The sequence below is a fragment of the Drosophila kikkawai genome, chromosome 2L, assembly GCF_030179895.1.
Source record: "Drosophila kikkawai strain 14028-0561.14 chromosome 2L, DkikHiC1v2, whole genome shotgun sequence".
Classification (NCBI taxonomy): Eukaryota; Metazoa; Arthropoda; class Insecta; order Diptera; family Drosophilidae; genus Drosophila; species Drosophila kikkawai.
The window spans coordinates 33438309-33462547 of record NC_091728.1 but is presented as its reverse complement, the minus strand read 5'-3'; positions in this window follow the sequence as shown (position 1 = coordinate 33462547).

Genomic DNA, 24239 nt, shown 5'->3' with positions numbered 1-24239 from the left:
TCCCAGCACGTCCACGCCGCCGCTTCATTAGCGAGTGGCCCCGGTCCATGAACGGCGCGGAGTTGCCGAAGAGATTTTCGTGCCGGGCCCCAGATACGCTGCGCTGCAGCCGAGGTGTCCCCGGCAGCAGCACCTAGCCGCCCGGCGGTTACACAGCCGTCGTCGCCCGGTGCCGACCTGAAGGGCCGTCGACGAGCCGTCCTCCCTTATCGACGACCGACGAGGACTCTGCAGCCAAAGTGTTGCCAGCGGCAGCACCTAGCCGCCCTCCGCTGCCGACCCCCGGCGAATACGCCGCCGCCGCTGCCCGACGGAAAGCCGAGGAGCAACACTCGGCCCGCAATAGACCACCGACGCCGGCCCCTGCTCGACGAAGCCGCCACGATGGCAGAAGACCGCTCGTCCACGCCGCCACTTCATTAGCGAGTCGTTGCGGATGGCTACCACACCACCACGTCCACGCCCATCCCAGACCGCCCAAGCGCCAGCTGACGAGGAGAAACAGCCACCCTCGGACCAGGGGCCACCACCATTGGTCCCGCTGCGAGTGGCTACTACACTGCCGCGTCCACTACCATCCCAGGCCACTCAAGCGTCTGCCAACGGGGAGAAGCAGCCACCCTCGGACCAGGAGCCACCGCCACTGGCCCCGCTGCGAGCAGCCGTAGAGTGCTTCGGCGACCTTCCACCGAATCTGGTTGAGCAGATGGCCAACGAGACCGGAATCAACCACCGATGCCGGCCCCTGCTCGACGAATCCGCCACGATGGCAGAAGAGCGCTCGTCCCAGCACGTCCACGCCGCCGCTTTATCAGCGAGTGGCCCCGGTCCATGGACGACCTCTTCGGGGATTCACCGGACCAGTACGGCGCGGAGTTGCCGAGGAGATCATCGGGCCGGGCCCCAGATATGCTGCGCTGCAGCCGAGGTGTCAGCCATTGGTCCCGCTGCGAGTGGCTACTACACTGCCGCGTCCACTACCATCCCAGGCCACCCAAGCGTCTGCCAACGGGGAGAAGCAGCCACCCTCGGACCAGGAGCCACCGCCACTGCTCAACGAATCCGCCACGATGGCAGAAGACCGCTCGTCCCAGCACGACCACGCCGCCGCTTTATCAGCGAGTGTCCCCGGTCCACGGACCAAGACGGCGCGGAGTTGCCGAGGAGATCTTCGAGCCGGGCCCCAGATACGCTGCGCTGCAGCCGAGGTGTCACCGGCAGCAGCACCTAGCCGCCCGGAGGTTACGCAGCCGTCGTCGCCCGGTGCCGACCTGAAGGGCCGTCGACGAGCCGTCCTCTCTTATCGACGACCGACGAGGACTCTGCAGCCAAAGTGTTGCCGGCGGCAGCACCTAGCCGCCCTCCGCTGCCGACACCCGGCGAATACGCCGCCGCCGCTGCCCGACGGAAAGCCGAGGAGCTGTGCGACGAGCTGTGCTCGTCATCCACCGAGCCTCCCCAGTCGGCCGGTCCGGAGCAACACTCGGCCCGTAATCGACCACCGACGCTGGCCCCTGCTCGACGAAGCCGCCACGATGGCAGAAGACCGCTCGTCCCAGCACGTCCACTCCGCCGCTTCATTACCGAGTGGCCCCGGTCCATGAACGGCGCGGAGTTGCCGAAGAGATTTTCGTGCCGGGCCCCAGATACGCTGCGCTGCAGCCGAGGTGTCCCCGGCAGCAGCACCTAGCCGCCCGGCGGTTACGCAGCTGTCGTCGCCCGGTGCCGACCTGAAGGGCCGTCGACGAGCCGTCCTCTCTTATCGACGACCGACGAGGACTCTGCAGCCAAAGTGTTGCCGGCGGCAGCACCTAGCCCGGCAGCACCGCAGCCCGGTCCATGGACGACCTCTTCAGAGATTCACCGGACCAGGACGGCGCGGAGTTGCCGAGGAGATCTTCGGGCCGGGCCCCAGATACGCTGCGCTGCAGCCGAGGTGTCCCTGGCAGCAGCACCTATCCGCCCGCCGGTTACGCAGCCGTCGTCGCACGGTGCCGACCTGAAGGGCCGTCGACGAGCTGTCCTCTCTTATCGACGACCGACGAGGACTCTGCAGCCAAAGTGTTGCCGGCGGCAGCACCTAGCCGCCCTCCGCTGCCGACACCCGGCGAATACGCCGCCGCCGCTGCCCGACGGAAAGCCGAGGAGCTGTGCGACGAGCTGTGCTCGTCATCCACCGAGCCTCCCCAGTCGGCCGGTCCGGAGCAACACTCGGCCCGTAATCGACCACCGACGCCGGCCCCTGCTCGACGAAGCCGCCACGATGGCAGAAGACCGCTCGTCCCAGCACGTCCACGCCGCCGCTTCATTAGCGAGTGGCCCCGGTCCATGAACGGCGCGGAGTTGCCGAAGAGATTTTCGTGCCGGGCCCCAGATACGCTGCGCTGCAGCCGAGGTGTCCCCGGCAGCAGCACCTAGCCGCCCGGCGGTTACACAGCCGTCGTCGCCCGGTGCCGACCTGAAGGGCCGTCGACGAGCCGTCCTCCCTTATCGACGACCGACGAGGACTCTGCAGCCAAAGTGTTGCCGGCGGCAGCACCTAGCCGCCCTCCGCTACCAACACCCGGCGAATACGCCGCCGCCGCTGCCCGATGGAAAGCCGAGGAGCTGTGCGACGAGCTGTGCTCGTCATCCACCGAGCCTCCCCAGTCGGCCGGTCCGGAGCAACACTCGGCCCGTAATCGACCACCGACGCCGGCCCCTGCTCGACGAAGCCGCCACGATGGCAGAAGACCGCTCGTCCCAGCACGTCCACTCCGCCGCTTCATTACCGAGTGGCCCCGGTCCATGAACGGCGCGGAGTTGCCGAAGAGATTTTCGTGCCGGGCCCCAGATACGCTGCGCCGCAGCCGAGGTGTCCCCGGCAGCAGCACCTAGCCGCCCGGCGGTTACGCAGCCGTCGTCGCCCGGTGCCGACCTGAAGGGCCGTCGACGAGCTGTCCTCTCTTATCGACGACCGACGAGGACTCTGCAGCCAAAGTGTTGCCGGCGGCAGCACCTAGCCGCCCTCCGCTGCCGACACCCGGCGAATACGCCGCCGCCGCTGCCCGACGGAAAGCCGAGGAGCTGTGCGACGAGCTGTGCTCGTCATCCACCGAGCCTCCCCAGTCGGCCGGTCCGGAGCAACACTCGGCCCGTAATCGACCACCGACGCCGGCCCCTGCTCGACGAAGCCGCCACGATGGCAGAAGACCGCTCGTCCCAGCACGTCCACGCCGCCGCTTCATTAGCGAGTGGCCCCGGTCCATGAACGGCGCGGAGTTGCCGAAGAGATTTTCGTGCCGGGCCCCAGATACGCTGCGCTGCAGCCGAGGTGTCCCCGGCAGCAGCACCTAGCCGCCCGGCGGTTACACAGCCGTCGTCGCCCGGTGCCGACCTGAAGGGCCGTCGACGAGCCGTCCTCCCTTATCGACGACCGACGAGGACTCTGCAGCCAAAGTGTTGCCGGCGGCAGCACCTAGCCGCCCTCCGCTACCAACACCCGGCGAATACGCCGCCGCCGCTGCCCGATGGAAAGCCGAGGAGCTGTGCGACGAGCTGTGCTCGTCATCCACCGAGCCTCCCCAGTCGGCCGGTCCGGAGCAACACTCGGCCCGTAATCGACCACCGACGCCGGCCCCTGCTCGACGAAGCCGCCACGATGGCAGAAGACCGCTCGTCCCAGCACGTCCACTCCGCCGCTTCATTACCGAGTGGCCCCGGTCCATGAACGGCGCGGAGTTGCCGAAGAGATTTTCGTGCCGGGCCCCAGATACGCTGCGCTGCAGCCGAGGTGTCCCCGGCAGCAGCACCTAGCCGCCCGGCGGTTACGCAGCCGTCGTCGCCCGGTGCCGACCTGAAGGGCCGTCGACGAGCCGTCCTCCCTTATCGACGACCGACGAGGACTCTGCAGCCAAAGTGTTGCCGGCGGCAGCACCTAGCCGCCCTCCGCTGCCGACACCCGGCGAATACTCCGCCGCCGCTGCCCGACGGAAAGCCGAGGAGCTGTGCGACGAGCTGTGCTCGTCATCCACCGAGCCTCCCCAGTCGGCCGGTCCGGAGCAACACTCGGCCCGTAATCGACCACCGACGCCGGCCACTGCTCGACGAAGCCGCCACGATGGCAGAAGACCGCTCGTCCCAGCACGTCCACGCCGCCGCTTCATTAGCGAGTGGCCCTGGTCCATGAACGGCGCGGAGTTGCCGAAGAGATTTTCGTGCCGGGCCCCAGATACGCTGCGCTGCAGCCGAGGTGTCCCCGGCAGCAGCACCTAGCCGCCCGGCGGTTACGCAGCCGTCGTCGCCCGGTGCCGACCTGAAGGGCCGTCGACACTCCGTCCTCTCTTATCGACGACCGACGAGGACTCTGCAGCCAAAGTGTTACAGGCGGCAGCACGTAGCCGTCCTCCCTTATCGACGACCGACGAGGACTCTGCAGCCAAAGTGTTGCCGGCGGCAGCACCTAGCCGCCCTCCGCTGCCGACACCCGGCGAATACTCCGCCGCCGCTGCCCGACGGAAAGCCGAGGAGCTGTGCGACGAGCTGTGCTCGTCATCCACCGAGCCTCCCCAGTTGGCCGGTCCGGAGCAACACTCGGCCCGTTATCGACCACCGACTCCGGCCCCTGCTCGACGAATCCGCCACGATGGCAGAAGACCGCTCGTCCCAGCACGACCACGCCGCCGCTTTATCAGCGAGTGTCCCCGGTCCATGGACGACCTCTTCGGGGATTCACCGGACGAAATCGGCGCGGAGTTGCCGAGGAGATCTTCGGGCCGGGCCCCAGATACGCTGCGCTGCAGCCAAGGTGTCACCGGCAGCAGCACCTAGCCGCCCGGAGGTTACGCAGCCATAGTCGCCCGACGCCGACCTGAAGGGCCGTCGACGAGCCGTCCTCCCTTATCGACGACCGACGAGGACTCTGCAGCCGAAATGCCGCCGGCAGCAGCACCTAGCCGCCCTCGGCTGCCGACCCCCGGCGAATACGCCACCGCCGCTGCCCGACGGAAAGCCGAGGAGCTGTGCGACGAGCTGTGCTCGTCATCCACCGAGCCTCCCCAGTTGGCCGGTCCGGAGCAACACTCGGCCCGTTATCGACCACCGACTCCGGCCCCTGCTCGACGAATCCGCCACGATGGCAGAAGACCGCTCGTCCCAGCAAGTCCACGCCGCCGCTTTATCAGCAAGTGGCCCCGGTCCATGGACGACCTCTTCGGGGATTCACCGGACCAGGACGGCGCGGAGTTGCCGAGGAGATCTTCGGGCCGGGCCCCAGATACGCTGCGCTGCAGCCAAGGTGTCACCGGCAGCAGCACCTAGCCGCCCGGAGGTTACGCAGCCGTAGTCGCCCGACGCCGACCTGAAGGGCCGTCGACGAGCCGTCCTCCCTTATCGACGACCGACGAGGACTCTGCAGCCGAAATGCCGCCGGCAGCAGCACCTAGCCGCCCTCCGCTGCCGACCCCCGGCGAATACGCCGCCGCCGCTGCCCGACGGAAAGCCGAGGAGCTGTGCGACGAGCTGTGCTCGTCATCCACCGAGCCTCCCCAGTCGGCCGGTCCGGAGCAACACTCGGCCCGTAATCGACCACCGACGCCGGCCCGTGCTCGACGAAGCCGCCACGATGGCAGAAGACCGCTCGTCCCAGCACGTCCACGCCGCCGCTTCATTAGCGAGTGGCCCCGGTCCATGAACGGCGCGGAGTTGCCGAAGAGATTTTCGTGCCGGGCCCCAGATACGCTGCGCTGCAGCCGAGGTGTCCCCGGCAGCAGCACCTAGCCGCCCGGCGGTTACACAGCCGTCGTCGCCCGGTGCCGACCTGAAGGGCCGTCGACGAGCCGTCCTCCCTTATCGACGACCGACGAGGACTCTGCAGCCGAAATGCCGCCGGCAGCAGCACCTAGCCGCCCTCCGCTGCCGACCCCCGGCGAATACGCCGCCGCCGCTGCCCGACGGAAAGCCGAGGAGCAACACTCGGCCCGCAATAGACCACCGACGCCGGCCCCTGCTCGACGAAGCCGCCACGATGGCAGAAGACCGCTCGTCCACGCCGCCACTTCATTAGCGAGTCGTTGCGGATGGCTACCACACCACCACGTCCACGCCCATCCCAGACCGCCCAAGCGCCAGCTGACGAGGAGAAACAGCCACCCTCGGACCAGGGGCCACCACCATTGGTCCCGCTGCGAGTGGCTACTACACTGCCGCGTCCACTACCATCCCAGGCCACTCAAGCGTCTGCCAACGGGGAGAAGCAGCCACCCTCGGACCAGGAGCCACCGCCACTGGCCCCGCTGCGAGCAGCCGTAGAGTGCTTCGGCGACCTTCCACCGAATCTGGTTGAGCAGATGGCCAACGAGACCGGAATCAACCACCGATGCCGGCCCCTGCTCGACGAATCCGCCACGATGGCAGAAGAGCGCTCGTCCCAGCACGTCCACGCCGCCGCTTTATCAGCGAGTGGCCCCGGTCCATGGACGACCTCTTCGGGGATTCACCGAGCCAGGACGGCGCGGAGTTGCCGAGGAGATCATCGGGCCGGGCCCCAGATATGCTGCGCTGCAGCCGAGGTGTCAGCCATTGGTCCCGCTGCGAGTGGCTACTACACTGCCGCGTCCACTACCATCCCAGGCCACCCAAGCGTCTGCCAACGGGGAGAAGCAGCCACCCTCGGACCAGGAGCCACCGCCACTGGCCCCGCTGCGAGCAGCCGTAGAGTGCTTCGGCGACCTTCCGCCGAATCTGGTTGAGCAGATGGCCAACGAGACCGGAATCAACCACCGATGCCGGCCCCTGCTCGACGAATCCGCCACGATGGCAGAAGACCGCTCGTCCCAGCACGACCACGCCGCCGCTTTATCAGCGAGTGTCCCCGGTCCACGGACCAAGACGGCGCGGAGTTGCCGAGGAGATCTTCGAGCCGGGCCCCAGATACGCTGCGCTGCAGCCGAGGTGTCACCGGCAGCAGCACCTAGCCGCTCGGAGGTTTACAATTGAGTATGCAAATGTATTAGCCTTGTAAAAACTAATATAAATACAACTTCTGAAGTTTTGAACTTTTTGCACATGCACATGTGCATGCACATATATAATATATTTTCTGCCTCAGTAATATCTGTACGCCCTTACAACCCCAGTGCGGTTACCAAGGTTTCACTGTACCAAATATATTTTCTGCCTCCCACACAGGAACTAAAATTGCACTATTAAATAAAAAATTATACAAATTCAAATAAATTTAATTAAAATATCGATATATGTATATATAAAAAAATACCGACAAAACAACAAACATTTACAACCAAACAAATCCACTCGGGTGCGACTACGAGTGTTTTTTTTTGTCAACTTTTCAATTTAACCGCTGCAGCGGCCGTATTTTTTCTTGTGGTTGTTTTGCTGGCTGAACTTAGTGCCCGTTGTTCTTCCAAACGAAAGCCAAGGTTTTAATTCCACCGTAATAAGTGCGCCGAATTAATTAATTATTTGCGGCCAATAATTTTCGAAATTATTAATTAATTTATCCATTTTTTATTAAGGGAAGAAATTGAACATTCGTGGGTCTCTGTTTTACCCGTTCTGAACCGAACAAAGCCAGATACAAGCTTTTCGTCCAAAATACATAAATACAAAATTTTGTTCCACTGTATAAAGACCTCGACATTCCGGTCTACGCTCGCTGTTTTTTTTTCAAATTGGTTTCCGACGCCTCACTCGAGTTATTTTCTCCTCCACGAGTTTTCGTAATTTTTCTCGGTGGTGCCCCGAGGCTCTCAGAGCCAGCCCAGCGCCTTCTTCGAATATTACTATTTTTCTCCTGTGCGCCCGAGGCTCTCAGAACCTGAGCACAGCCCTTATTTTGTGAATTCACCCGCGGCATCCACTGGTAGTGTGACCGTAAGCGGGCACATTGTGTTCGCTCCGGGTGCAGTATTTTCTGGGATTTTTGTACTGCTGCTTTTGGCATTTCTTATTTCTCCTACTTTGCCAAAGTGACCCCTAGATCCCATTCCAGAGCTGTTTTTCCGTCACGTTTCGAATCATTGATTCCGGGACTCGTCCATTTTTCTGCGGCGACCAACTGATCGGCGACCCATTCGAGTTCAAGAATGCCCACGGGAGACGAGAAGAAGCTTTCTCCGATCTCTCCAATTATTCTGGAAAGGTCTCAGTCCGCATTTCCGCGGCCTTCTCAATTACAGCCAAAGGCTGTCAATCATTCCAAATGCAAAAAATTCAGGAGGCCTTCGACACTTCCCCCGGTCCCTCATCCAGACTTACTTGGTCGGTATCCAAGATGGCTCAATCCGCACTAGACATCACCCACAACGGACCAAGTTTCCGACACTGAAACCGATAGATTTTCCCCCGCCATGTGCCAAATTCATCGGGAGCAGATCCGGGCCCTGTGGGATAAGGTGGAGAAGAGCTATGCTCCGATCTACTTTCAGTGTCCTCCGACAGTACAGCCACCGCAACTGTGCTTGAATCCAAGTACTGTTATTGCTACTCCGTATATTCGAGGTGTGTTGTCCAGCTGCAGGAAATTATCGACAAAGCCGCCTCCCAGTCCATTCAGGCCTCCGTCCTTGTGCCCACACCCCCGTCTACGAGTTGTCGATTGCCACCAGTGGACACCGAAGTTTTCGCTGGTGATTATCTTCGGTGGCCCATCTTCAGAGACCTGTTCACTGCGATATATATCCACAATTCGCGTCTCACAGTTGTTCCACTTGTTATCCAAAACAAGAGACGATGCGCACGCCATAGTATCCAAAGCCCCTCTGACCAATGAAGGGTTCATCTCCGCGTGGCAAAGCCTCACCGACCGCTTCGAGAATCAGCGGTTACTCGTCAACAGCCAGTTGAAAATCCTCTTCAACATTCAGACTGTCCCCCAAGAGTCCGGAGCCGCTCTAAAAGAGCTGCAAGGCGCCGTCCAAAGTTGCCTGACAGGCTTAGAGATGTCCTCTATTCAAATCGAGGCGTGGGATTGTCTACTAGTGTATATGGTTTCTTTAAAGCTTCCCAAAATCACACTTTCTATGTGGGAGCAATCCATACACAGAGCGTCATCGCACTCTAGAAGTTATCGACTACATCAGGCCTAGCAGTTCAGGGCAGTTTCCGTCAAGACCGACAGCTGCGAGCGTCCCAGTGCGCATGCTGAATTCCTACGGGGCCAGAGTGGCTCCGGCCCCAAGAGGGTGCGAGGGAGAACCATCCTATTCGCCTATGTCCGCGTTTCCTTGAAATGGATGTAGATGGTCGCTCCGACTATATTAGAAGAAAGCAGTTTCTCAAGATCACTCAGATGTGCAAGTGTGCTTCGCTTCCGGCTCAAGAGCCGTCCTACTGGGCGCAGCCCTTATAACCATTTGCCATCTAGGCCGCGATTTCCAAGCGCGAGCCTTAATCGACTCTGGTTCCGAGGCAACCTTCATCACGGAGAGGTTGTTCAGTCAAATTAGCCCACCATTTAAGCCAGTTCAGACCAGAGTTTCCGGGCACAATGAGACAGTTGCCGCCCAATCCACCAAGCTCTGCAGTTGGCCGGGTACTACCCTCGTATCCGATTCCACGAGACCTACTAAAAGAACTTCCTGACGTCCCCCTTGCTGATCCAACGTTCTCCGAGAGCTCCGAAATCGACGTCCTGATTATAGCTAACATTCTTCCGTCCGTGCTTCTAGGCGGCTCCAAGATTTTCGGATGGGTACTCTCAGGCCCAGTGTCTACAGAGGCCACGAGCAGCGTGTCTGTGTTCTCGACACGAATATTCATCCCGTCAACCCGTTCGGTGGACAAATTCCGTCCCATTCGCAGTGCTGCTGTCTTGGAAAGCAGACGTACCCAAAGCACGCAGTCCTACCGTTGCCGAATCTGCAACGGAATAAACCCGCTCCGGAAATGCCAACAGTTCCTCAGACTTAGCGCAGATAAGAGGCTCCGCGCGGTTCCCGACAACCGCTACAATTCCCACTGTTTGGCCCACGAACATTCTGAGGGAACCTGCCTCAGTGGTGACCAATGCAAGACGTGCAATCAGCACCACCACACACTCCTCCATAAGCATGACCATGACCATACATTAATTAATTGATTAATTTATTATTTATTTATTTAATTAATTTATTAATTACCAACCCGAGGTAGTGCAAGGTCGCGCAGCTGGCAGGCGGTAAAAGGTCTCGAAACTGACCAATTTCCGATTCCCCGCTTAGGCGGTGTCCCGAACAAGGGACTTCGGGGACACAGTGGGGGCGGTATAACCCCCGATGCAGAGCCAGGAAATCCGTGGCCAGCGTGGGAGCCGGGCGCTGACCGACAAGCTGGCTATGGAGGAGGTAAACCCCTTCGTGCATCGAGGGAAGAGGAAGAGGCAGCGGCGTTCAGCAGGAGCAGCAAGCTCGTCCGATCGCCACAGCAGCACAAGACCCAAGGAGGGCAGAGCTCAGACTCTACGCCGCCCCCCAAGAGGTCACGAGACCCTGCAAGCCCGGCTGGTTCACAAAGAACTACGCCGGCCACGAAATGCAAGACATCAGTAGAGGCAGCTTGCCAGCAGGATTTCCCGAAGATGGGCAAATTGATGCATGAGGTTTCATTGAAGATGATGGACAAAACGACGCGTCACATCACCATGTCCTTGACAGAGATGATTGCCAGAGTGAAGTCCCTGCACTGCAGAACGGCCGCGGCAGGTGTCAGCAACAGGCAGGAGAGCCGACTCGCGGATAGCCTGTGTCGAAAATGCGCCCAGATCACCCAGAGCGCGGACAAGAAGCAGCAAACGATGTCCGCCTGGAAAAGGGAGGCATCGGTCCAAACCGAACACTGGAGAAGGCTAAGCTAGCCAGATGCGCCGGGATTACCCGCACCGGTGCTGGCCCCGCAACTCCCTCGTCTAGCGCAGCAGAAAAGCGCAAAGGCGCCAAAAAAGCCCCGTGCGAAGCCGTCAGCGGCTGTGATGCATCGAAGCAGCATAGGTCATCTCGGAAGCCTGAGAGCCAGGCAAACCCCGAAAACGACTGGGAGGTAGTGGCGAGGAAGCCGAGAACAGCGCGTCGCACTCGCCCATACGCTGTCATTGTTCACGCGAGCGGCAAGTCCTACAGCAAGGTGCTCGCAATGGTGACGAGGAGAGATGACAAGCAGCTGTCGGACCTGGGACCTGGTTCCTGGCCGAACCAACAACGGCAACCTGCTCCTGGTGAAAGGGAGCGCCGAGAGCGCCACGGCTCGAGAAGGTGCTCGGAGATTCAGCGTCGGTGCGCGCAACGACTGAGGACTCAAAAGTCCTCGTCTTGGAGGTGCGCAATATCGACCCGATCGCGACGAAGCAGGAGGTTTGCGCCGCCCTCGCGGGGCAATTTAATTTCGAGGCGGAGAGAGTGAAAGTGCGGAGTATGCGCCGCAGCTTTGCAGAAACCCAAACTGCAATAGTCAGCCTTCCCGTATCCCTTGCCAAAGCCGTCCTCCATCATGGTGAAGTTCGGATTGGATGGTCCATCTGCAGGATCCGGGAACGACTTGGTCCCGTGAGGTGCTTCAGATGCCTAGAACCAGGGCATATTGCGATCCACTGCAAGGGCCCTGTAGACAGGAGCGGATGCTGCATTAATTGCGGCGAGCCGGGACACAAGGCGGCTTCGTGCAACAAGGAGCCGTCATGCTTCATATGCTCTGCAGCTGGAAGGAAGGAGACGAGGCATAAGGCAGGCGAACGGGGTGTGCTCAGTCTCAGACAGTGGAAAGGGGAATCCTCGGCCTCCATGTAGTTGATTCAACTCAATCTAAATCACTGCAGGGCTGCGCAGGATCTCCTGTCGCAGACGGTGTGGGAGCTTGGCTCGGAGGTGGCAGTCCTGAGGGAACCCTACAGGGTTGGTAGCAACCGCGACTGGGCCACTGACCTCTCTGGCAAAGCGGCCCTGAGTAGAGCAACCAAGTTGACTCTATCGCTGCTGGCGACCGAAGTTGCGTGCCTGTTTAACAAGTGCCTTCTGGAAGGGACGTTCCCCGACAGATGGAAAAGGCAACGGCTGCTGCTGCTGTCCAAGCCTGGCAAGCCACCAGGAGAAGCATCGTCCTACAGACCGATCTGTCTGTTGGACACGATTGGCAAGGTCTTCGAAAGGGTGATCTCAGCCCGACTGAGCCAAGCCATCGAAGTCGCTGGTGGACTATCCCCGGAGCAATATGGCTTCACGAAGGGGAAGTCTACGCTGGACGCCATCACGAGGGTAGTCAACGTGGCGCAGGATGCAATTGCCGGAACCAGGTGGAAAGGCCTGTTGGTCACCCTGGACATCAGGAATGCCTTTAACTCGGCAGACTGGAACCGAACGTTAGAGTTCCTGAGGAACTTTAACATTCCTGGGTACCTGTTGAACGTAGCCCACAGCTACTTCAGCAACAGGGTCCTCCTGATGGACACGAGCATGGGTCCCAGAGAGTGCAACGTCTCAGCGGGTGTCCCGCAGGGCTCCGTCCTGGGACCGCTCCTATAGAACGCAATGTACGACGGCGTACTGAGGCTTCCGATGGATTTGAGGACGACGTCGCTATCGTGGTGGTAGCAAAGGAGCTAGCAACTGTGGAGGCCGTAGAGTCGTGGCTAGCGGTTGCAGGTCTGGAGTTGGCGGCGCACAAGACGGAAGCTGTCCTTATCTCGAGCCGGAAAGCGGTGGAGACTGCTAGCGTGCTCATCCGGGAGAGGAAGGAGATCTTCGTAGCCATGCAGGACAGGAGGGCACTGCCGTCTAGAGCAGAGCTCAAGGCTGCCGCCAGAAGGAGGAGTATGGAAAACTGGCAGTCTCAATGGGACATAGCGCGATGGGTAGAGAGAACGCATGGGCAGGTCAACTTCTACCTGAGCCAGGTGCTAAGCGGCCACGGATGCTTTCGCCAGTATGTAAAGCGTTTCGGCCACGAGACGGAGCATTGGTGCCCGGAGTGCGGATCTGGCATTGTGCAAGACGCAGAACACGTGCTCTTTGAGTGCCGGAGGTTTTGCTTTGAGAGGCAGGAGCTGGAGGAAGTAGCAGGATCTACGATCAGTGCCGAATCCTTGATACCGCGAAGCAATGCCATGCGGCGGTACCGCACAGGGTGAGTCCTTACTTCTAAGTATTTTTTTTCCGTCTTGTCCTATTTGTATTAATTGTATTGCGTAAAAATAGACAATTATATGTCGGAGATTACCCTGAAATGTCAGTTGTAATTACTATTTGTAAGTCTCCAAGTGTATCGAATATGGAAATAAAGGAAGAGTAAAATAAGTAACAACGAGAGAATAGGAAGAGAACTTATTAAGAAAGAGCGTGGTGGGGATAAAGAGAGTATTCCCTACCGAGTGTGGCGCAATGACGAGTAGAGAAGGACGAGAAAGTAGAGAAAGGGAAAAGTGCAAGTCAGTTCGAGCGAGACTGTGAAGGAAAGCGGACGAACTACTTAGTCATTGCGACTCACTGCGCTTAGTACAAATTTAAGGAAACGACCATGGCTGACAATATTGACCCCCCATCCCCGACATCAGAAGTGGGATCACCACCCCTACAAGACAACCCGGATAATGGCTGGCGCACACTTCTGGAAGCGCAAAGCAAAGTGATTGCAGAACTTTTGAAAGCTGCACAGTCCACGTCGACGCCTGGCACACGTGCCGTTTCTGCAGTGCTACCATCTTTCGACCCTGAAGCTGCCGACGCAGACGCAGCAGCATGGTGCAAAACGGCGAACCTGATTTTATCTGAACATCCGCAAGAAGGTGCATCCTTGGTAATGACGCTCAGCAAGTCGCTTCACGGTAGCGCATCGCAGTGGCTGTCGCAAATTTGCTACCCTGGGATGAGCTGGACACAATTTAAGGAATTGTTCATGGAACGCTACGAAGGCAACGAGACGCCTGCAGCATTGTTGCTAGACATGCTGAAGGGAAGCCCAAATCCTGAAGAATGCCTCTCCGTGTACTCCAGCCGGTTGGTTACATCACTCTTGACCAAGTGGAAAGGAATGACGCACGAAGAAATTGCTGTATCGTTGGTCCTAGCTCATACATCCCAAATTGATTCCAGACTGCAGAGATTAGTGTTTACAACAAATCTAAAAACACGTGCGGAGCTACAACAACAACTGAAAGCTCATACGTTCGCAAAAAAATCTGAATACTCTGGAGTGGATCAAGGCCCGGAAAAGAAGAGGTTCAAGACGCAAACGCCGATAAAATGCCATAGTTGTGGAAAACTTGGACACAAAGCAATGGAGTGCCGCAAGAGAAAAGCAGAGGAAAGAAATGAGACGAGAACAGCCCTTAGCAACAGCAGACAAGCCGTGAGATGTTATAGGTGTGGCAACATTGGTCACATTGCATCAGTGTGTACTAAGGGGACAGCAACAGCGAATATAAACATCGAGAAGAGAGTGGACATGTGTGCGGTACTTCAGCCTAAGGAAACTGCAATACAATCTGGTGAGCGGTTTCCATTTTTCTTCGATTCGGGTTCCGAATGCTCGTTGGTGAAAGAAAGCATCAGCGAGAACCTTGCCGGAAAGAGATTCCATAATCTGGTAGTGTTGAGAGGCATAGGTGACAATGTTGTCAAAAGCAATAAGCAAATTCTGTCCACCGTACAAATTTCAGGATTTAAATTTGAATTGTTGTTTCACGTAGTTGATGAAAATTGCCTTAAATATGACATGATAATTGGACAAGATATTTTTCAACGTGGTTTTGGAGTTACTTTACAAAGTAACAAATTCGATATTTATAGAACTCAAACTGTAAATAAATAAAACATAAATAAAACGGTTCAGAGACGATGTATCGCTTTAGTGAGAACGAGAAGCTAATAGTAAGGGAGAAAATTCAGCAAATGTTGGAAGCAAATTAATAAGACCTAGTTGTTCTCCTTTCGCTTGCCCAATGTTAATGGTTACAAAAAAATAATAAATAAAAAAAAAAAAGGATGGTAGTGAGAGATTGTGCATTGATTATAAAGAACTACACACAAATACAGTATCTGATAGATGTCCCTTGCCATTGATTTCAGATTCGATAGAAAGAACTGCGTTTGTGACCACGGTCAATATGAATCTTTAGCAGTGCAGCTTGAACTGAAGAATGCGTCTCCTATATTTATGATGAAATTGTTAAAGCATTTGGGGTTTAGCATAATTGTTTGCGATGGTTTGCATGGATGACGTGTTGGTCATGGCAGGCTCGGAAGATTAGGCTTCCCGAGGACTGAAAATTGTATTATATGTTGACTGTACCAGGGTTTTCATTTAACGTTGCCAAATATGGGTTTCTCAAACCTACTACGCAGTGTCTGGGCTATGAGCTACGCGGTAGAGAAATCAGACCCAATTCCTAGAAAATTCTTACGTTAAAAATTTGTCCTTTCAATCGGTGTAATTAGGCGTAAGACCATTTATTGAATTGGCGTCTTATTTTTAAAAATTTGTGTCTCGATTTTCTCAAATTGGGAAACCGATTCTTTAACTTCAAGTACTTTTACGTGAAATTACGATTTTCAGAAATTACAACGAACGTCTTTTAGTGCTATTACAAGTGAGCCTGTAATCGTTATTTAGTTGACAGGTGTAAGCTCTTGTGGATATGTTTCAATACTAATAATTAATTAATTAATGAAGACCCTTATGTTGGTGCAGTATATTGGTAGAACTATGTGTCTTGTGGAGTCCAAGTAGCCTTCATATGAATTGGAAACATTGGTTGGCGTACTATTATTCTAACATTTTTGGCATTATTTGCTCAGATGAGAGTTCGTAGTCTATACTGACTGCAAATGTAATCATTGCGGAAATAATTGAAATTAAGTGCATCATCGGTGGCCATACTTAAAATCGTATGATTTTAAAATATAGTATGTGGATTTATTTTTGTGTCCAGAATTCACGTGACTGATTTCAGGATTTATTGATATAGTTTATAAACAACTAAAGATAATTGAAATTAAATTGAGTAACAAAGAGGGGTTTTAAAAAAAAATACAGAGAGGTGTGAGGTGGTGTTGTCTGCCAGTAGTGTCCCTTAAATTTTGTTGGTTGATTATTAATCAAAGTTATAAATTCGTTATGTATTTGGGTTAAAAAAAAATAGACTCAGTAAGATTTATCAATGTTGTTGGAAATGACTAAGTTTAAAGATTGTTGAATGTTGTATAATGTGTAAAGCTCTAAAGTAGTCATCTGGCTGGATACCAGGACATCAGAGGTAATGGCAAGATGCTCTTGGCAGGGTGCAACTTGCGGCGAACTGCACAGTTAGTAGTGCAACCAATGCAAGCCCTTACGAGATGCCAATTGGACCCATCCTCTGGGCTTGATACCACCACTTGACACAGAGAAAAGTATAGACAAAGAAAAGTTTAAAGTTGTGTTATGCTGAGCTGTCGGTAAAATGGTGCAAAAGGAAGAGCACTAAGATTGAAGGCAAGATCAATTTAAAATGGAAGAGCTGTTAAGAATGAGAAAGGAAAGAAAGAAAAGGATAAGGGAATGAAGATGGAAAATTAAGATGAAGAACGGCACCAAACAGAGCTGGATCCGAAGAGGACCCTTTGTCATTATAGAAAAGCTTGATGGTGGCCGATATGTTTTGAGATATTTGTCGAGTAAGCGAAATTTTAAGTAGTTGCCTGCGATGCCTGTTGAGGTTGATGCAGATGAATGCGAGAGATCGCCGACTGAGGCACTCGTAGGTACCATAAAATCAAAGCAAGACATCTGTATTTTAAGATGGTTGAGGTGGTGCCATACACAGGGACTAAATTTGAATGATTGTGTGAAGCGTCGCTAAGGTGCGGCAAGAGTCCGGTACTGTGGTATGTGTGTGTGGTAGCCAGACGATTGAACTTGAGCAGAAGAGAGCGTGTACTCTAATTGATGTGTTAAGGAATAGCCTGCTAAGTTAATGTCTGATGGATATCCAAACTGTTGGGTTTGTGCGGAAGAGAGAATGTACTCTATGGTCGTGAAAGATTATCCCGCCTAACTAACATTTGAAGACACTGGAAGTGTAAGCGAGAGATCGCCGATTGAGGCACTCGTTGGTGGAATATAAGGCTATGAGGGTCCAGAGAGACCGTGACGCAAAAGGTGCGTGTGAGCGTTGCAAAGTGTGCAGCAAGAGCCTGGCTAGAGTTTGGTACAGTGGTAGCCAGACGATTGAACTTGAGCAGAAGAGAGCGTGTACTCTAAACGGTGTGTTAAGGAATATCCTGCTAAGTTAATGTCTGATGGAATGCAAAATTGATATCCAAACTGTTGGGTTTGTGCGGAAGAGAGCGTGTACTCTATTGTCGTAAAAGATTATCCCGCCAAACCAACGTTTGAAGACACTAGCAGTGTAAGCTAATTGATATTGAAGAGTTATGTAGAGCAGTATGAGTAAAGAAGCTAAGTGATGATTATTGCGAAGTTATGGCAATGAAGGTTGAGGCCAATTTTATGTAGAACTAAGCAACACGAGGTCGTGTTATAGTCAGGAAGGCCGTGTCGGAGATTACCCTGAAATGTCAGTTGTAATTACTATTTGTAAGTCTCCAAGTGTATCGAATATGGAAATAAAGGAAGAGTAAAATAAGTAACAACGAGAGAATAGGAAGAGAACTTATTAAGAAAGAGCGTGGTGGGGATAAAGAGAGTATTCCCTACCGAGTGTGGCCATGATACAATTATACAAGGTAGTCCCGTCGGCTGCTGAAATCGTTCGGATTTTCAGTGCGTGCTCGCTTGTTGAAGGGAAAGGTTGTGTGCGGACGCATTTTTTTTCGAGTTTTTAACCCTTAGTTGGAAATGACTTTTTGCAACTGTTGCCGACGGCATGTGCACGGCGTGAAATTTTTAATTTAAACTCATTTTATTGTATAATTATTAAAAATAAAATTACTAAAAATATTCCAACTCGTTTTATTACAGAATTATTAAATATAAAATAATATTACAAAATATTCAAACTCGTTTTATTATAGAAAGCGACTTCAACCCTCATCCGAAACCTAAGGGTTAAAACTCACACTCTATTGTCGTCCCACTCGCACTCATTAGTCTGAACTGCTGTCACTCGCACTCATTGTTATAAGTTGTAGTGTACCAGATGTTGCCGACGGGACTACCTTGTATAATTCTATCATGAGTGTGGCGCAATGACGAGTAGAGAAGGACGAGAAAGAAGAGAAAGGGAAAAGTGCAAGTCAGTTCGAGCGAGACTGTGAAGGAAAGCGGACGAACTACTTAGTCATTGTGACTCACTGCGCTTAGTACAAATTTAAGGAAACGACCATGGCTGACAATATTGACCCCCCATCCCCGACATATACATAATATTGAAAAAAAAAAAAAAAAAATGTACAATCCAGTGTGTTCATGCTGAACAATGGGGCAAAATCGCCAGGGGAGCATCACTGGGAACAAATGTACCTGTCGCCATATTAATTGTACTTTTCTTTTGGCTCTATGTAAATAAACCTCCAAGAAGACGGATCGCTTTTTTTCTACTGCGAATCATCACATCAACCTCTGCGTATTTTTTACTGGGAAAATTGGAACCGTGCTGCCAGGCCCCCTACACAGTTATTTTTGGTCCTTCGCCCGAGATATTCCAGCGCTTTTTTGCCAAGATAAGTACGGTGCCGAAATTCCCATCATATACATATGTATGTACATACATGCATATATATGTAGATATTCTGCTGCATCCAATTTATTTAAAACACTACCAACTTGGGCAGTAGTATATGTATATATATGCATGTGTTTACATGGCTATATGCCCCTCTCCTATGTTCTAAATCTGCCAATATCCGAAAAGGTTTACATCCAGTTTTTTTTCATACATAAAAAACCATACATCCACACCGATTTCCGTAGTATATGTACGTACATACCCTTCAGTTCCAGAATTCCTCGCCCGTCCAATTCCTCGCGGTATGTTCGAAAAACAAAAACAAATTACATGGGCCTCGTTCAGCGAAGTTCGAAACAAAATAGCCGAAACAAATTCTACCTACGCTCGGCTACTGCCGAGGGCTTCACGAAGTTCGTTCTTCATATTTGTTATTGTTTTCGATCTACGTTCGGAGTAGCGGTTGCGAGAATTCGTAAATTAGAGAGAGATGGAGATGGAAGGAAGGGAGGAAAGAAAATTGGTGTCAAAAACAAAGAGTATTGCACCGACGTGAGAATGACCTTTTTAAAATAAGTGGAGTTATTTAAAAATATTTAAGATTATATTTAATTAATTTTTACGTATAAAATCGTGTGGGATATAAGCACGTAAGAAAATGTGCTTTAGACATGGCCGAAATGTTCATGTTTGATTATTGGCCCTTTGTGAATCTAATTGCAAGGCATTGCCTTGTCGGCTATACACTGACACGCGCGAGAATTTTCGTTGTTCGGTTTTGTCTTCTAATTCTCTTTGCATTTTGAGTTGACTGCTGTTGCATTCAGAAGTGTTTTGCGTATTAGTTGCGTAAAAATGAAAAGTTATAAGGTAAGTGGAACTTATTTGCATTAAATTATTAATTTTAATTGCAGAATTGACGATTAAAATGGATGCGACTTCAACCTAGACGGTGTGAATGGGATTCAGTACGGATTTACAAAGTTCTTTTATCCAGTTTAAGTTGGTATGTACTGCAATTTACAATTTGATTAAAAAATATGTACATATGTACTTATTGTATGTACATATGTACTTATGTATTTAATTTACAGATAAAAAAAGTTTCTTAAAGGCCCAGCAGCCGGCAAAGGAGGCCCGTGACACGCACTTATGTATGTACATATGTACATATATGTATGTACATATGTATGTACATGTTTAATTTTGCAGAAAAATGTAATGCTACCAAAAAAGTAAAGATAAATAAAAATATGCAATCCATAAATAAATAAGAATTAAATTACATCGGATTTTTTATAGGAAGGGGGTTTTTTCAGGAATTTTCTATAGGTTTTCATCTGGGATTCCTCGACGATTCCCAAAGCGATTCCCGCAAGATTCGTCGACGATTCCCCGTGCGATTCCTCGACGATTGCCGCCAGCGATTCCTGTGCGATTCCTCTAGTGATTCCCGCAAGATTCGTCGACGATTCCCCCAGCGATTCCTTGACGAATCGTGCACGATTATCTTTCGAAATTCCCGGTGACTTTCCCTGGCGATTCGTGGCAGATTCTTGGCGAATTTCGAATTCGTGGCTGGGATCACCTTTTGTATGGAAATTCCTCGAAGTTTTGTATGAACGTTCCCTGACAATTCGTCAGGGATCTATTTCGGTTCCGTGAGGAATCGTAGGGGAATCGTTGAGGAATGGAACTGAAGGGTACTTACACAATTTGCATACGCACATACATAGGTATGTACGAACATTGCCGATTTATGAACATACATATGTACATTACCTTTGGTTCACAAATCGGCGGCATTTAGAAGAGAAAAAATAAATAAAGATCATATTCCATCCACCACAAATATACATATGTACATATTTTCCATCCACTGCACAATAACAAAACAAAAAGATAAATAAAGTTAACCCCCTCCTCCATCTGGCCGATCATATGTGCATATAAATACATACATATATGCACATATTCATGCAAATTTGCCGGACCGGCAATTGAGACTCGGCGGCTATCAGTGTCGCTGCATTCGAACACAAAACCAAGTGAAACAAACAAAATTAAAAATCTGCGTTTTTAATAGTTTTTTTTGTTTGTTTATTTTGCGTAAATACATACATATGTATGTAGGTACTGGCCGCCAAGGTTGCGACACTATTACCATACGCGGCTGAGTCCGTTCACACTTGGGTGCATTTTTTTTTGTATTATTGGTTTTGAGTTTCAATTCGACTAATTTACAACCTAACGTCCAAGCATATCTTCAAAGGCGATAAGCATACATTTTCGATTAATCCTTTTGTCTTCACTTTCCAACCCCACAGTATTTTTCGACAAACATTTATTTGTCTCCGAATAATTCATTCTACATATTTTCGATAACAACCTCTTTCGACTATTGATTTATTTTGATTATTTAAAGGCGTTATCCAGCGTCCCCGTATTAATTGGAAATCGATAACATTTTTTCGATTAATTTGTCCTACGCGTTATCCAGCGCCCCCATATCTTTTGAACCGAGTTCATCCGTGCCAACGCGTCATCCAGCGTCCCCGTATTAATTGAGTATCGATAGCATTTCTTTCGATTAATTTGTTCTACGCGTTATCCAGCGCCCCCATATCTTTCGAACCGAGTGCATCCGTGCCAACGCGTTATCCAGCGTCCCCGTATCTTTCAAATCGTGTACATCCGTGTCAACGCGCCATCCAGCGCCCCCTTATCCTTCAAATCGATAACCATTTTGAACGCTTTATCCAGCGTCCCTGTATTGATTAAAATCGATAACATCCTTCTCGAGTATTATTTGCTTATTTACGCTTATCCAGCGTCCCTGCACTTATTCCAAATCGATAAATATAATTTTTTCGATTAACTCTGTTTTCCTGCGCTTATCCAGCGGCCCCTCTCCGAACCGCGTCAAAGTCGATAGACTACCTCACACACTTACATTTTCCGGCTCCTACGAGAGCTTCATATGCCAATTGGTGACGGTGAGGAACCAAAATCCCTTTTGACCGTTTCTAAGGTAAAAGAGTCTCACAGAGTCAGGGCAAAGAGTGAATCTTCTGTGCCTTCCAAAAGCGAAAATCCCTCTCGAAGCAAAACCGCAACTCCACTAAAATCTACGAGCACGTCGCTTGAAGTTCCACGGTCTATACCATCCACAAAAGCCGCAAGGTCAGTCGTATCTCCCCACTTCACTAGAGCAAGTGGCAGAATGGCTCAAGCTGAGGGAGACAAGGCCTTGAGGAAATTCCTGACCATAACCGATAGGGTGGGTCAGTTTGAAGCCAGAATCAATACCAATGCGGACACAAATCCGTCCATCCACACGAGTAGGGTTCGACTCGAGCAGATCAGGGCCCTCTGGGACAAGGTGGAAAAGGAATATGAGACGTGCTCCGAAGTTGTGGCCAGTCAAAACTGCAAAGACAAAATAACAGTCATGCAATCCAAGTATGACGACTGTTATACCGTTTACGAGCGGTGCGCAGCAAGCCTCAATGAGATCATTAAAGATTCACGCGCACAACAGTCTGTTCAGTCCTCCAATCTGACGCCGTCTCAGGGCGGATGTCGCTTACCTCCAGTCGAGTGCGAAGTTTTCAATGGTGACTATGTTCAATGGCCCACATTTCGGGACCTTTTCTCCGCCATCTATATACGCAATCCTCGGCTTTCAGAAGTCGAAAAACTGTTCCATCTCAATGCAAAGACGGGCGGCGAGGCCAAATCCATTGTGGCCTTATCTCTGTTGACCAATGATGGTTTTGAGTCAGCGTGGAGAAACTTGCAGAATCGGTTCGAGAACAAGAGGCTGCTGGTCAATAGCCAATTAAAGATCTTGTTTAATTTGCCTTCTGTTGCCCAGGAATGCGGAAAATCCTTGAAGCATTTAGAGAGCACAATCCAAGGTTGTTTAACGGCCCTGCAATTAGCAAGAGTCGAGACCACGAATTGGGATTGCCTGCTTGTTTTCCTGAGCTCGTCCAAGTTGCCAAAACTAACTTTGGCTCTTTGGGAACAGTCCCTGCTAAGTAAGTCAGAGATTCCACTCTGGGCTGAATTCCAGGCCTTCTTAAAAGATCGTCATCGAACGCTTGAGGCGATTGAGGAGTTCAAGCCAAACGCGAGCGTTCAATCCAGGGCACTGAGGGCTGACAATAGCTCGCGGTCAATCCAGACCTTTGAGAACAGAGTTACGGTAAACCCGCAATCCTGTAAACTCTGCGCACAGGAGAACCATCCAATCCGAGTATGTCCTCTATTCTTACGCATGTCAGTCGCAGATCGAGAGAAACATGTAAAACAGCAGAAGTTGTGCTTAAACTGTTTCGCAAGAACGCATCTGCTCCGGGACTGCAACAGCACGCATAATTGCTACACCTGCAGTGGACGTCACAATACTCTCCTGCATCGAAGCGGCCCTCCGCCAGTCCATTCAGTGGTTATGCCTGACCAACAGTCCCATCCATCCACAGCAATCCAGCAACATATACAGTCCAGTCCATCGACGAGTCAAGCGAATGTGCAAATGTTTCTTGCCGTTAACACGCAAGGGGTCCTACTGAGTACGGCATTGATAGAAGTTTGCCATTTGGGCATCAAATACTCAGCACGGGCACTCTTTGACTCAGGTTCCGAGGCAACCTTCATCTCAGAACGGTTGTTCAACCTAATTAAGTTGCCGTATGAGTCCATCCAAGCGCAAGTTTCAGGGGTCAACCTTTCCGTTGCAGCTCAGCCCCGTAAGCGTTTTCAATTCAACATAGGTTCTCCCGTCAAGCCCCATATCCAAATTGAAACCTGTGCGTATGTGTTACCACAGTTAGCCGGGAATCTCCCATCCTACACTATACAAGAGGATTCATTAAAGGATCTTCCACCTCTGCAACTAGCAGATCCAGATTTCTACCGGAGCTCGCCGATTGACGTGCTTATTGGTGCCGATATCCTGCCATCAATCATTCTCAGAGGCTCCCATTCCAATATTTGTGGAACACTCCTTGGTCAAGAGACCATATTCGGGTGGACTCTTTGCGGTCCTATTGCAACGAGTCCCATAAGCAGAATCTGTTCTTTTTCAGCCCGATTAGCAGTGACCGAGTCCAAACCAGACAGCATCCTCACCAAATTTGGGGAGGTGGAGGATGTTCCAGTGAAGTTAGTAATGGAATCCACCTCGGTTTGCGAGGAGAACTTTATCCGATCCACCAAAAGAAGTGAAGATGGAAGATATGTTGTTTCGTTGCCCTTTAAAGAGCCGGACAATATTAAGCTGGGACATTCCAGACCCATCGCACTAGCTCAGTACCTCCGAAACGAAATGCGATTGAGTAAAATCCTTCCAGTGAAGGAGCAGTGCGACTCAGTCAGTCAAAAGTATTCAGATTTAGGTCATATGCACCAAGTCTCTCCAAACGACTCCAGCAGTTTTCATCACGCTGTCTTCAAACCAGATAGCACCACGACGAAGGTTCGCGTCGTGTTCAACGCTTCCAATCCCTCATCAAACGGGAACGGCCTCAATGATATCCTTCATGCGGGGCCTGTACTACACCCCGATCTGTCTATTCAGATTCTAAATTGGGTTTTTTTAAAC